The sequence below is a fragment of the Meles meles genome, chromosome 7 (assembly GCF_922984935.1).
Source record: "Meles meles chromosome 7, mMelMel3.1 paternal haplotype, whole genome shotgun sequence".
NCBI lineage: Eukaryota > Metazoa > Chordata > Mammalia > Carnivora > Mustelidae > Meles > Meles meles.
The window spans coordinates 1,698,500-1,712,625 of NC_060072.1; positions in this window are offsets into that span (position 1 = coordinate 1,698,500).

A 14,126-nucleotide genomic window follows, 5' to 3' on the forward strand; every position below is an offset into this window, starting at 1 on the left:
GCCAAGCCTCCTCTCCCAGTCCCATGGGCGACTCAGTGAGGAGCCCTCACCAGAGGCTGTAATGTCATTGTGTCCAGGATGATTTTTTTCATAAATTTTCTATTCTTGTTTAATTCAAGCGGCCTGACTTCCTTCTTGGTGTCTTCCCAACGCAGCACCCTGGCTCCCTTCGCTGGTGTGCGGCAGACCTGGGGCTCCTGAGAGACTGAGGGAGGAGGGGTGGGAGCCCTGGTCTGAGGGCGTCGGGCTGGGGTCCGCCCCCCGGGCTGGGAGGGGCTCCCTTGCTCAGAGTCCCTGCAGTCCCCCGCCCCGGGGGGCCTGCTTCTCTAGCTCTATGTTCCCCCTTTGATGGAAGCCTTTTATCCTGCTAAAAGGGACACGACGTTTCACAGCGTGACACGTTCGTCTCCTCCTGTCCATCCCCATCTCGTCTCCTGTTGTGGGCATCCGGGTCTGTTCCGTGAGCACCTTCCAGACGCCGCTGCGGGAGGAGGCGAGTTCGACAACACACACCCTTTCTGGCCCCTGGAAATGTGTGCTCGGTTTGGGAAACAGAGGAGGAAGCCGGCACCAGGAGTGCCCCGAGGCCGCGCCACGAGGGGAGGGGCTGGAGGCTTGTCTGGCAGGTGCGCTGGGAAGGCGGCCCGGGAAGCTTCCGGCCCAGTGGGTTTGCGAGTATTTCGTGCCGTCCTCAGGACAAGCGCGCACACACACGTGAAATGACAGCTCAGAAAACAACACTTACACTCTCGCTACACTGGGGTATTTTCCCTTCTGTCCTAACTCATTTCTTACACATGGGCTGCTCACGGATGGTCGTGTTTACTGTGGTTCTCTCTGCTTGGCACGGGTGCTCCCGGAGATGTGGTCTGCGCCGAGTGTGGGACGGTGCACTGGAGCGGTCACGCCAAGGTCAGAGGGCGATGCCGGGGTGGGCAGTGGGCGAGCGCCCCAAGCGGAAGGAGGGCGCGGTGCGTGGCGGGACCTGCTTCCTCCTGGAGCTCATGCCATGAGAGTCCCACGGGTGACACGAGGGGCTGCACATGTTAAAGGAAAAGGTATTCAAAGACGTGTGTGAAAGGTGCTGAGGCAGGCCTGGCGCAGGGCCGTCCGCAAGGACAGGGGGCCCTTGTGACAGGCTCGTGCTGTCGGGGAGAGGCTGCGGGGTCAGGGGCTCTGGCTACGCCGACCTGACAGGACCGTGGCTGAAGGCCGGGCCGGGGACAGGCATCTCCGGGGGGGGGACATTTGGACGATGGGGAGCCCGGGCCGCTGTTGCAGGGGTGGGGGGGAGCTCTGGTTGAACTGATGTAGCAGGGATCTTGCTAAAACCAGATCGCACAAGGAGGTGCCTGGTAGGCCTCGGAGAAAGATCAGGAGCATGACCAGCTTTTGTTCAGGCAAAGAACGTTCATCAGGCAGGCACAATTCACGAATCTGGAGCATCTTGACCAAGTCTGTGCTGGGTGCGGACGACCCTACCGGGAAGAGGAGAGAGAACAGAGCCCGCGGCGCCTGCGGCTTGGAGTCGGAGGGTGGTGGAGAGTCTGGGAGCCAGGGAGGCTGGACGGGTGAGAGGGCGACTGGTCAGTGCAGTGTCCTGGCAAGGGCAGGACGGGTCACCAGAAGGCACAGCTGGGGGGCTGGCCGGAGGCAAGGGCAGGCGCTGGCGGCTCCCTGGGGGGCCGGGGCCAGACCTCGATGGGAGTGAGGTTGGGGGATGAGCGGGCGCGGAGTTCCGTTGCTAGGAAACAGCGCAGCTCCTGATCCCAAAGCGTGCTGCCAAGTGACAGTCTGTCGTCGCCGATTGGCTGGCTGCGGAGACTGGCAAGAACCCACAGCACCCTCAACTCTGAAAGCGAATAAGTTTAGTGGACACTCAGTCCCCAGCCTCGCTCCACGCCTAGTTGACTGGGGAGCCTGTCCTACAGCCTCGAGCAGCTTCCGGGTCCCCCCGTGCCCTAAGCTGTGTCCTGGCCCACAGAGGGGGCGTCCTGTATCCGGTGGCTCAGGGGGTCCCAGGAGCCCCAGACACGCAGAGTGGCCCCAGACACGCAGAGTGGCCCATGGAGGAGGAGTGGCACGTGAGGGGGGCTGGACATGGCGCTCCCTCCCGGTCTGGGCCGGGAACGCCATCCCGGGAACGTCCCCTCCACGGGACGTGTGTGCCCATCGTCACTGCTCTGCTGCAAAACAGGGGTGCTGTCTGCGGTTTTCCTGGTCTCTGCCCTTCCGTACTGGGCATGGGACATTGGTCACTGAGGTCATGGGCTGCCGGGCTGACCGAGAGATTCCTAGCTGGATGTTAAACTGGGTAAGACTTGGGGGTGTCCGCTCGGGCAGTGGGGAGGCAGTGTACTTTACGGAAGGGCAGGCACGGTTTTGTGAAGGAGCTACGGCGGTCTGTGTGCGGCAGGCAGCCAGCGGGCGGACTGTCTTGGGCCTGTCTGTTCCTCCTCTAGAAACAGTGCGGGTTTTCCTTTGCAGGCCCACTGCTGGCCACGATGTGTCCCGTGTGCAGTCTGCAGAGACGCCCCGGAGCGCCGAGAGATGCGGGAGCAGGGAGGGAGGGAGACAGGACAGCCATCCCGAGCAGGTGTAGACGTCGGCGTGAGACAGGTACTGGCCAGGTGGGGACGGCGGCGTCTGCGAGGCCACTTCTCCGCAGGCCAGCGGGCGGACGGGGAGCCAGCCCCGCAGGCAAGAGGCACGAGGGGGCAGAAGGTTGGCAGGGGCAGACTGCCGACCGTGAGCCCCGTGACGACAGAGGGCCCTGAAATTTCAGCCCTGGAAATGGTTTTTCACAGAGTCGGTAGATGGAATGAGAGCGTTATTTTTAGGGGTAATTGCCCTTCCCACCCACTCAAGGTCAGTGACGAGAAGTCGTGTTTTTCTGTTCCGTGGTACGTTCCAAGCACCATCCCAAGCCCTTTGCCTAGATCGGGGGGCACCGGACACCTGTGCTTGGGTGTGCACGCCATGACACAGGGGGGCCAAGGTGCCGTTCCACGGTGGCACAGGGAAGAGTGGCTGAGCTGGGGCCAGCAGCCGTGGAATCGTGTCCACTTAAAGACGGTTTTGTAAAATGGACGGACAAGGCGGAGAAATAAAACACCCCTCTGAGGTGCCCCCAGTTAGCTGCCCCAAGCGTTTTGTTGGTAACGTAACTCGTTGTGTTTGCACACGGCTCTGTGGGTCTGCGTGACCCGTGTCCTTCAGTCGGCGGTGAGCGCTGTCTCACGCCAGCTCACCCTCTTCTGGGACCCCGTTTCATGGCCCTGGGCGATACTGTCCTGCATAAATACCACCACTGCTTAATCAGCGTTTGGACCCTGGGACTGTTTCCTGCGCTCTGCTCTTCCGGACGTTTCGGCAGGGAACGCTTGTCCCCAAGTTCTTTCCTACAGATGCGCTCATTTATAGGATAAACAACCACAAAACTCGAATTCTTGCATCCAAATAAGGACACGACTTAAAGGCCTTGCTATACAGTTGGCGAAAAAATGTTCAGAAAATGTCATATTAAATTACATTCCTCCCAAGAGCCCATGAGGACATCACAGGCTGCCCACGCCAGCCCAGTCATTGTTCACGAGGAGAGAGCCAAGGACCACGGCTCAGGTGACAAAGACATGTTAACGTCCTTCCCGTTGCGACTTTTGTGCATCCGTCACATTCGCATCTTTCGAGAAACACCTGTCGGCACCCCCTGCCGGGTTTTCTCCCCATGGGTTTGTCTTCTTACCATTGATTATTCAGAACTTTTAATTTGGAGAATAAATTGCCTTTAAATTTGGGGGAAGTTTGAAAATACAGAAAAGTATTTTCTGTATCGGCAGGTGTCAACAACCTTGTGTGTCTGTCACGCACCATCCGCAAACCGTCTCTGTTGTAGGTACCGTGTGCAATACTTCCTCCTGGAGAATTGAATATGCTGTCAGTGGGGTATGGACGAGGGCCCTTCTCTCGCTTTGTACACTTTGCTGTTCCTTACAGCTTTACGGAGGTGCACTAGCCAGGGTTCTCCAGAGAAACAGAGTCAATAGCTGAGAGAGAGAGAGGGAGGGAGAGGGAGAGAGAGAGAGAGAGAGAGAAAAGTATTTTAAGGAATTGGCTCATGCAAACGTGGGGGTAAGCTAGAAATTCCAGAATTTTCCAGGCAGGCCAGCAAGCTGAAACCCCAGAAAAGAGTGTCTGTCTGAGCTCTGGAGGCAGAATTCATTCCTCCTTGGAGACCTCATTCTGTTTTCTGCGAAGGCCTTCAAGTGATTGGACAAGGCCCACCCGCATGGTGGAGAGCAATCTGCTTTACCCAGAGCCGCCGATTCACATGTTAATCTCGTCTAAAAATGCCTTCACAGCAGTATCTGGACTGATGTGTGGCCAAACAACCGGGTACCGTAACCCAGCCAAGCTCACACACACAGGGAACCGACACAGAAGCCATCATGGGCGTGGACTTAACCACACGCGTTTGAAGGGCAGCTTTCAATGTTACAACACCGTGTGGCCCCTGACGTCGTCACCCTGGGAACGAGAATGACATATCCACGCCCGTCGTCCCAGCGTGCTTCCCGTGGGCCCTGCCACCCTTCCACCCCACGCCTCTCGGCGCCCTCCAGCCCCGGGCAACGCCTGGTCTCCGTCGGCCTCCCGTAATTGGCATTTCCTAGAAGTCTATAAACACAGACTCATACCGAAGAGTCTCCTCCTTTTCTGGCTTGTCTCACCCAGTTAGATTATTTTGAGTTTCATGCATGTTCCTGTAGGTATCAGCAAGCTGTTCGTTTCCTTTTCCTGCTGAGTGCACACCTACTGCCTGGACACTATAGGCTTCCGTGAACTCCCCGTTGATGCACACCTGGGTTGTCTCCAGGCTGGCCTCGTACGAACGAAGCTGCTGCGAACTTTCACGTCCGTGTCCGTGCGTGAGCACACGCCTTCGTGTCTCATGGGTGGGCCTCAGGGAGGAACACGTCTGGCTCGCAGAATGGCTCCACACTTACTGGTCTGGGAGAGGGTCAGGCTGTTTTCCGGCATGATTTTCCCGTTTTGTGTCTGCGCTGGGTGCGTGAGCTTCTGCGTGCTCCGTATTCTCACCACGCCCGTGTTGTGTTTTGTTTTTTGTTACTGCTGGGTTTTTAGCTGAGATGCCCCGTCACACTGAGTTCAGCTGGACACGAATCACGTCTTCAGATATGACGTCTTCGGGCGTTGGGTCTTACTGAATGTCTCTGATCGACAGAGTGTTTCATAGTGTTCAGTGCGTGTGTCTTCCTCATCTTCTGCCAATTGTATTTTCTACTGTATCATCTTCTACTAATTGTATTTTTGGTGTGATTTTTAGTGGCGTTCCGGTATTATTTTAAGTGCTTTTCTTTCGGTGCTGATTGTTCCCATGGTATAGAACTCCACGTGGTTTTTATGTCAGTCTCGTATCCTGCACCCCGATGAACTCGGACACGATGACATCTAGTCACTTTTTTATTGATTCCATCAGATTTCCTAACACCTATGAGTAAAGACGGATTTGCTTCTTCCTTGTACATCTGGATGACTTTCCCGTCCTTGCGTGGCCTCCTGCGTTGGCCAGACCCTCCAGCACCAGGTCGAGTGGGAATGACGGGAGCGGGGACCACTGCCTCACATCTGATTTGGAAGGAGGACGGTCCATCTCCTGCTTCGAGGACGCGTGGTGTCAGCCGGAGGTCTTGCACAGATGCCCTTCCCGCTTGTGGAATGCCCTTCCACACCTGGCTTTGGGGCTAGGAGAAACCAGGTCCTAACTGTTCTGACCGCTTTCTCTGCGTCTCCTAAGGTAATTGTGCCCCGTGACTCCTCAGCGTCTCCTTCCCCTTTAGTTTCTTCTTGGACCCCCAGGCTCTCTAGAAGCCTGTTCCTCAGTCCCTCACATCTGGAGGCTCTCCCAGAAACTTCCTGAGCCCGATTGCTGTTATCATTCCACGTCGACAAACGACATCCTCTACGAGGAGCTCTTCCGCCTGAGACGAGCGTCCTGCCTGGAACGGGGCCTCACGGGCACTTTCGCTGGGAGCCGGGCGCACGCTCCACCTTCGGCGGGCGCTCTGCAAACGTCCGCTCCTCGGCTGGTCCACGGCATCCCATCCCCGGTCCCGTGGGGCGCGCGTCTGCCTCTGTGACTTCCCGAGGCGAGTCATGGCGTGCTCCAGCCATCCCGGTGCATTTGTCTACGTATCCTGCAGTTCCGCCCGTTTGGCTCCAAGTGTGTTGAAATTCTGTCATCAGGGTCATGACCACTGAGGATGGTTGCCTCCTTGGATCCGCCCATCCTCCCGTCACCGTGTCTGTCCCTGGTCACAGTCGGCTGCCGAATGCACTTTGCCTAAGACGGACGGATGCATCCCCTTTACCCTGACGGCGCGTCCGTCCCCACCTCCGCACTCATAACCTACTTTGCGTTGGGGGTGAGCTCCTTCCAAACAGCCATCGGCCTCGTCCTCGGACCCGACCTTGCAGACTGTTCTGTTTCCGCCGACCGTTTAGACAATTTCCACTTCCAGGGGCAGGTGGCAGGGCAAGGCCCAGCTCATCGTGGAGCCCCGGCTCCGTGTGGTTCCTCCAGCCTCCCCCAAGATCCTTCTAGCAATTTCCGGAAACTTCCCTAACAGAGGGGAGGCTCTGCGGGGCTGTGGCTGGGGCCACTCGGGCGCCCTGGGCTCCACCTGGCCCTGAGGTGTGCGCGCGCGCTGGAACCTGCCGGGCCAGCAGGCCTGCCTCTGTGGGTGGTCAGTTCTGCAGGCAGACTCGCCCCTAAATCACACTTACTAAGTACTTTTTTAAAAACCAGCTTTTTATTTTAGAGCAGGTCTAGATCTACAGGAAGACCCTACCGATCCGGCAGAGTCCCCGTCCACCCGACACCCAGCTTCCCCTGGGTCAACACGTCGAATCTGTACAGTCTATTTCTTACTGTTTTATTTTTTACTATTCGTTATTTTTAATTTTGAAACCCAGTCCATACTTCCTTCCGATCTCCCTGGTTCTCCCCTGGCCCCGCCTCCTTTCTGTTTTCCTCTCCCGTCCCAGGACCCCGCCCGGGGCAGCACATCACACGTTTGGTCCCCGTGGCCTTAGCCTCCTCCTGTCCATGTTCATCCTGCAGGTGTCCTGTGCCTCTGACGACCTTGGCGGCTTCCAGGAGGCCTGGGCGCAACCCTGGCGGGGCTCTGTGGGGATTTGTGTGAAGCTCTTCTCGTGATCAGACCGAAGCTATGGGTTTCAGGGCACAGTGTTCCCACCACGTCCTGTCAAGAGCACGTGCGTCAACACGACCTGCTGCTCTCGGCCTTGACCTCCATCTCCAGGCTGACGTGCGCACCAGCTTCTCCGCTGTGATGCCCTCCTGTCCACACCATCCTCCTTGGAAGGACGCTTGGAAGGAGGTCGCTCTGCACAGCCTGTGGTAAGGGGCTACAAATTATTTGGACTGTTTCCGCTTGAGAGATTTGTCTTTTCTCCCCGTATGTCCATCAATTCAATCATGTAATTATGTTAGTGTGGGTTCACGGGTATTTATTCACACTCAGGGTTGAAACGTAACGCCCTGTGATTTGTTCTACTGTCCCTGCCGTCCCCGCCGTGGCGGCCATCGGGAGCCCCATCCCTGCCATCCCCGCCGCGGCAGCCATCGGGAGCCCAACAGCTGTCCCCTGCCTCCCTTGGGCCTACTCTCCCCCACGCAGGGTGTTTCTTCTTTACATCTCTTATTCTGTACTTTTAGATTATGTTTTTATCCGTCTGTTGTCCTGTCTGTACAGCAAGTAGTTCTGGGGCGGACGTTCGGAGAGGCAGGACCGCCTTCCCGCGGAGGACGTTCTGTCCCTGCTGGTCTTTCTCCTGCATGATGAGACACAATGACGTGTAACCCGCGTGGGTTTATGGTGCCCGGTGAGCGGATTTTATAAACATGCGTTCTGTGAAGTGACCGCCACGCTCGGGTGCGTCGACGCGGGGATTCCTCCAAAAATTAAAATAGAGCAGGCACGTGATGCAGAAACGCATGATCCAGAAGTCCCCTTCCAGGAAAGTATCCAAAGGGAGTGCCACTGGGTCTCGGCACGTCTGCTCCCCACGTTCGCTGCGGCTCCGCTCCCCACGGCCGAGACGCGGAGGTGGCCTCGTGCGCGGTGAAGGAGGGACGGGTAGAGAAGACGGGCGTGTATGCGATGTGCGTATCCGGGGATTATCACTCAGCCACGAGACGAGACGGAAGGAGCTCCTGCCCTTTGTGACACGTGGACGGACCCTGAAGGCATTCTCCGCGATCTAAGTCAGACGGAGAAAGACAGACGCTGTGTGGTCCTGCGCATATGTGGAACCAAAAACAGAAAACCAGGCTCCCAGAAGCAGAGAGATGGGTGGGTTCTCCTTCAGATGGGAGGGACTGAGACCCCAGACCCCCCGCGGCAGGCCCCGGGGCGGGGTGGTGGGCTGCGCCCCCGGATCGCTCTGGGCGTGGGCTTCGGGTGACGTCTCCAGCTGCTTTTATCTGGACACGGACTTTGGGGTGATGTCTGCTCTGTCATGGTTTCTCCATGTGTATGTTGAGGGGGAAAAATGACCAGAGCTCACCCTGGTTTTTGGAGCCCTGGAGGGTTGAGGACAACCGCCCTGGCCTCAGGGGAGGGAAGGAGCAGTGGGTTTGTGCAGAGCGCCACGGCCTCCTGCGCACCGGCATCTTCTGTTTACTTGGAGCTTTGAACTCCTCTGCGAGGCTTTCCTTGAAGAGAGCTCCAAAGCCACAGGCCTCTTCAAGGCCTCAGCCCCTCCACAGCGGCCGTCTGTCCCCTCGCCACCCAGCCCCGGTTCCTGCTGCGTCTGGATTCCCCCACGGGGACCTGAGCCCCCTTCTTTACGGGCGTGTTTGGGGAGAGACAGTCCACTCCCTAACCCAGAGTCAGGACTCCCACCAGGAACCGGCTTGAAGCTTCTGCAGAAATCACCAGGAAAGGAGCGCTAGGGCACGCGGGACTCACGCCCCGAGTGGTCCAGAGGCGTGGTGGGAAGTTCCTGCCTGAGGCTGATGTCACCCAGAGCCCGAGGCTGGGGAGGCGGAGAGGCCACCGAAGACCCTGGTCAACATTTGTCCTCTGCAGCAAGACTCAAGCCCTAAGAGAACCTTTTCTTCCCCCCCCCCCCAACTGTGCAAATACATTTCCCCTTAGGAAGAAGTGGTTCTGAGTGAGGTCTTTCCCTCCCAGAAGACTCCAGCCAGGACAGAGTCACTGACCCCAGGACTCGCTCCAACACGTGGCGAGAGAAAACCGGCAGCCTGCCCCTCAGTCATGGGGTCCCGTCCTTGCCGGTGAGCCTCTGCCCCTGCTGGTCCCCGGGGCAGGTGGACCCCAGGGCCCCTCACTCCCGCTCTGGCCCGGAACGCATTCTGGGGGTCCGTTCCACTTCTTGGACTTTGAGACCAAGAGATTTATGGGCTGAAGTTTCTTTCAGGGGAGCTGTCTTTTGAATTATCGTGTAATTAAGATGCTAATGGCTGTTTATAGAACCTTCCCTTCTAGGCCCAACTGCTTCGTGCATAATAAGGAGCGACCCCCTTGTTGTGTCAGAGAAGAGCATCCAGAGCAAAATCTTTCATTAAGTCACAGGTTGAATCTCCTTTTTTCTCTTACACTAGAAAGGAATTCACTAATGCTCGTTAATTTTTCATCGTGTGAGTAAATTACAGGGGATTCTTTCACTGACAACCCATTTCCTTCGTAAATAAGGGTAAACACCTTCATTCCGTGTGGGGGCGTCGGAAGGCGCCCTAAGAGAGCAGGTTCTTAACCAGAGTCCTTCACGAGAAGCACGGGGCCAGCCTCACTCAGCAACGCGGGTCAGGACCACCGCAGGAGCCGTGGGAGCGCCCCAGAGCCGTGGGGCCCCTGCCCGGGGCCACACCCGGTCCCCCGACAGTGGGGCTGAGGCCCGGCCTGGGCTACCACCCGAGGCCAAGGTGACGAGGACGCGGGCAGCCGGGGCCGGGAGCCAGGCCCACGTGCAGCTTCGCCCCCAGCTGCCCCTGAAGTGGCTACACCACGTGTTGTGCTCCGAGCGAGGGTTCTGCTTCAGCCCAACCCACCGCGGGGGAGGCGGGGCCTCTGGGGGAGGCGTGCAGAGCACCTGTGCCCCTGCTGGCGAGGCCCCCTCCCCCCGCCCGGAGCCCGGCTTCCGCACCCCCAGGAGACCCGCAAAAGCACCTTTTGGGTGGTGTCTCTGCAGACTCTGCTGACCCAGGCGCCCCCACCTGCCTCCGAGGACCCAGGACGTTGGCTTTTTAGTGTGATCTGAACATAATCGGGGGAGGGGGGCTCATCCAGCTGGACCCAGAGGGGGAGGCCTCACCCGCTGGTGTCAGACTGTGCTCTGGGCAACTTACCTCCGGGGAATATGGTCTAAAAAGTATTGTGGAAACTAGAGTTCTGTCCTCTAATGGCTCAATGCACGGAGACCTCCACTTGACCTTTCTGCTGGTCTCAAGTCCTCCAAGACAGCCTCCAGCCTCTCCGGGACACTGAGGTCACTCCAGCTCCCTGCTCCCAGGCTCTCGGTCCCCTGGTGCTGCTGTCTCTTTCTTGGGGACAGCCACACTGTCTCCTCTGTGGCTTCTGCGCAAGGCCCGAGGCCGGGCGTGGCCAACAGCAGCAGGAGCAGCCAGCCTCCGAGGTCTTCGCCAGGACTCCATGGTGTGGGGCGCCGTGGGGCACGGTCATTGACGCGTCCAGCTCTTGGCCTTGGTTCCGTTCGTGAGCTCAGGGTTGTTAGATGGAGCCTGGCCTTGGGCTCTGTGCTCGGCGCAGACTCTGCTTGGGATTCTCCGCCCCTCCCCCACTTCGTGCATGTGAGCCCTCGCTCCCTCTCTCTCTCTCCCTCTCTCTCAAATAAAAAGATCTTAAAAAAATTTTTCTGTTAGGGGCGCCTGGGTGGCTCAGTGGGTTAAAGCCTCTGCCTTCGGCTCAGGTCATGATCTCAGGGTCCTGGGATCGAGCCCCGCATCGGGCTCTCTGCTCAGCGGGGAGCCTGCTTCCTCCTCTCTCTCTGCCTACTTGTGATCTCTGTCTGTCAAATAAATAAATACAATCTTAAAAAAAAAAAAAAAGAAAAAATTTTCTGTTAAAAAAAATAGAACTCCTTGTCTTCACCCACTGTTTTGTTCAGAAAGCTTTTCCCCTCTTTCAAATGCTAATGTTTTAATTTACTTCCTTTTATTATAAATGCTGGAATTCTAATTGGTATCCCAACTGCCTGTAGACTTGACTTGTTTCTTGCAGTTAAGAAAAATCACCTACTCATTAAACACAATTATTACTTCGTTCTATCTCTTCGACCTGCCCAGCTGTCATAAACTCCTGATTACTGTGATGTTAGTCAAAGTGAAAATCAAAGCAGAAGCCATCAGGGCCTCACATGGACTGTCTTAATCTCTAAATTCCGTCTCAGGCCTTGACCTCAGACACGTCTAATTCCTGCCTCGCCCACATCCATTCTGTATTCTTCTCTACTTTGTTCTAGAAAGTAACCATCTTTGTTCTGCTCTATAATCTTTATGATGTGTTTTTTTTTTTTATTTTTTTTTAATATATTTTTTTAAGATTTTATTTTATTTATTTGACAGAGAGAAATCACAAGTAGGCAGAGAGGCAGGCAGAGAGAGAGGAGGAAGCAGGCTCCCTGTGGAGCAGAGAGCCCGATGCGGGGCTCGATCCCAGGACCCTGAGATCATGACCTGAGCCGAAGGCAGCGGCTTAATCCACTGAGCCACCCAGGTGCCCCTATGATGTGTTTTTGTTTGAAATATTCTGAGTAATAGGCAAAACTCGGAGTCATTTAGATCCCTGTCACTCAAAAACGATCGCGAGGTTTCCGCTGAGACAGCACAGCAAGGATGCGTCACCGGAACAGCTTTGGCCCCACACTCGCGGGGATGGCGGAACAGCGAAAAGGCAAATAGGGTGTCAGGCTCAGAAGCCAGGGTTTGTGTCTCTACAGCCAGGACTGGAGAAGGAAACACAACTGTTGAGCAAGGTGAATGCCAAAGGCCAGTTGGTCTCCAGGCCAGCGGTAAGCCTGGAGGTGGACGATGGCGGTCTCCTGCCCGACAGAGAATGGTGACCAGAATATCGGACTGGAGCCAAGGGCCAAGCTCACCGCCTGTAGCGACGGGGTCACGTGTGCACTGACCCCATGAACTAAGACCGGAAAGAACTTGCCCTAGAACCCAGACCCTGTAGTCTGAGGAGAGGGCAGCGTTGGGAAGCCAGCCACGACCGTGAGACCGGGATGCAAGCCAGTCCCACAGGTGTTGTGGATGGGCATGCGAGGTCTCCAGTGTCCCTTCCGGGACGTCATGTGACTCTGGTGATGAGACCCGGAGCTGGTTGTGCTGCGTGGGTGGTGTGGACTCTCTGACCTCCAACCGAGGGGCAAGCACAGATAGAAGGAGGTAGACAGGTGAGAGGGGAGACAGACTTACGGGGAAAACCCAACTCCTCCCACCCATCTGGCTTGGAGGTCGAAACGGAGAAAGGCTTACAAAAATGCAGTTCTGGAACCATAACCAAGAAAATAAAATCCTGGAATATGAACTGACTTTCTGTGAGAATCATCCCTGAATTCATGTAAAGACGGAGCTTCAAAACAAGCATGTTGCTGTGTCTGAAGAGATAACTGAACTTACAGTTTCGTGTACAAACAAATAAAAAAAACTGTGGAAAAAAAAACCACTAAGTGCTATGGGAACTCTTCTTTGGGAAAAAGAACTAGTTCAAGATCTGAAACGTAAATTAAAAAGGAGTCACTGAAATACATTTTGTGAAAAAATCAAGACGAGTTAAACTCTAGCTTGCCGAAACACAATCAAACAAGAAGTCGTGGTATGGAAGGAAATCTTCCAAAATTCAGTAGAGTTGCAGCCATATGCTGAAATCAGCTTGTTTCAGTTTTAGCTTAGCACAATGATAGTAAATTCTGTGTTCCCAACAGAGACCTTTCAAATTCAGTGGTCCAGGACTGGTGGGACAATTCCTAAAAGCATCACCAGGATCAGGTCAGGTCAGGGAAGTAGAGGCTGAAGGAGGAGGTTCTGGGGAGAATTTTGAAAGGGAGCAGTGTCTCCAAATCCCCCACAATGACGACTGTCCACTTCATAAGGAAATTAAAAGTTTAAAAAAAGTTTAAAAGAGATCGTCTACATATTCTCCGCACTCATCAAAGTAAGTGAAGTCGTAGTCCTGTGCAGGTTTTTCAGGGCAACATCTGGAAGTGTGGAATCCCTGTCCTGTATACACGGAACGGATATATTACTGGAATTAAGACTATATTAAAAAAAGATCACAGGAGTTTCAATAAAAGGTACTGAAAAAGTCAAGATCCATTCAGGATGAAAAACGGCTTGCCAACTGGGAGTTAAAAGTAACTTCTTAGCCTGAAGGGCCTCCACCGGAGAGATGAATAAGAATCATAGTTGGTAATGACCGCTAACATCTTAAAAGCATCCTTTTTCAAGTCGGGAATGAGCTGGCAGCCACCTGCCACTGCTTCTCTTCAAACTTCCACTGAATTCAAGCCAATGCAATAAGGCAGGAAAAAAAATTGGATTCAGAAATTATATGTATATTACATGTATCATTATACAAGATAAAATTACATTTATTTGCAGAAGATACGATTATATACATGGACAGTCAGAGAAACTAAACTGCCAAGAAAGTTTTTGGTAATACAACTTAAAAATGCCAGTAGCATCCCAAAACAGTAAAATAAATAGAAAATGCCACAGGACAAAGTTGCCGTTTTTCTTCCAAAACATTCTATAGGGTGTCAAAGATTTACCTGGCCTGTATGGTGATGATAAGCCTCAAAGGACATGTAAATCTGAAAAAATGACTAGATATTTTTGAATTGGTTGTCTCAGTAGTAGAAACAAGATGATCCTCCTTAAATGAGTGGGTAAACGCACTAGTGTTTTCCAGGACTGTGACAAGTTGATGATCATGTACTAGAGAAGGCCAAAGAGTAACTGAGTGATTTGGGAAGGAAAAGATGACGAGCTTGCCCTTCCCCCATGTGTCAATATGTATCGGAAAGAT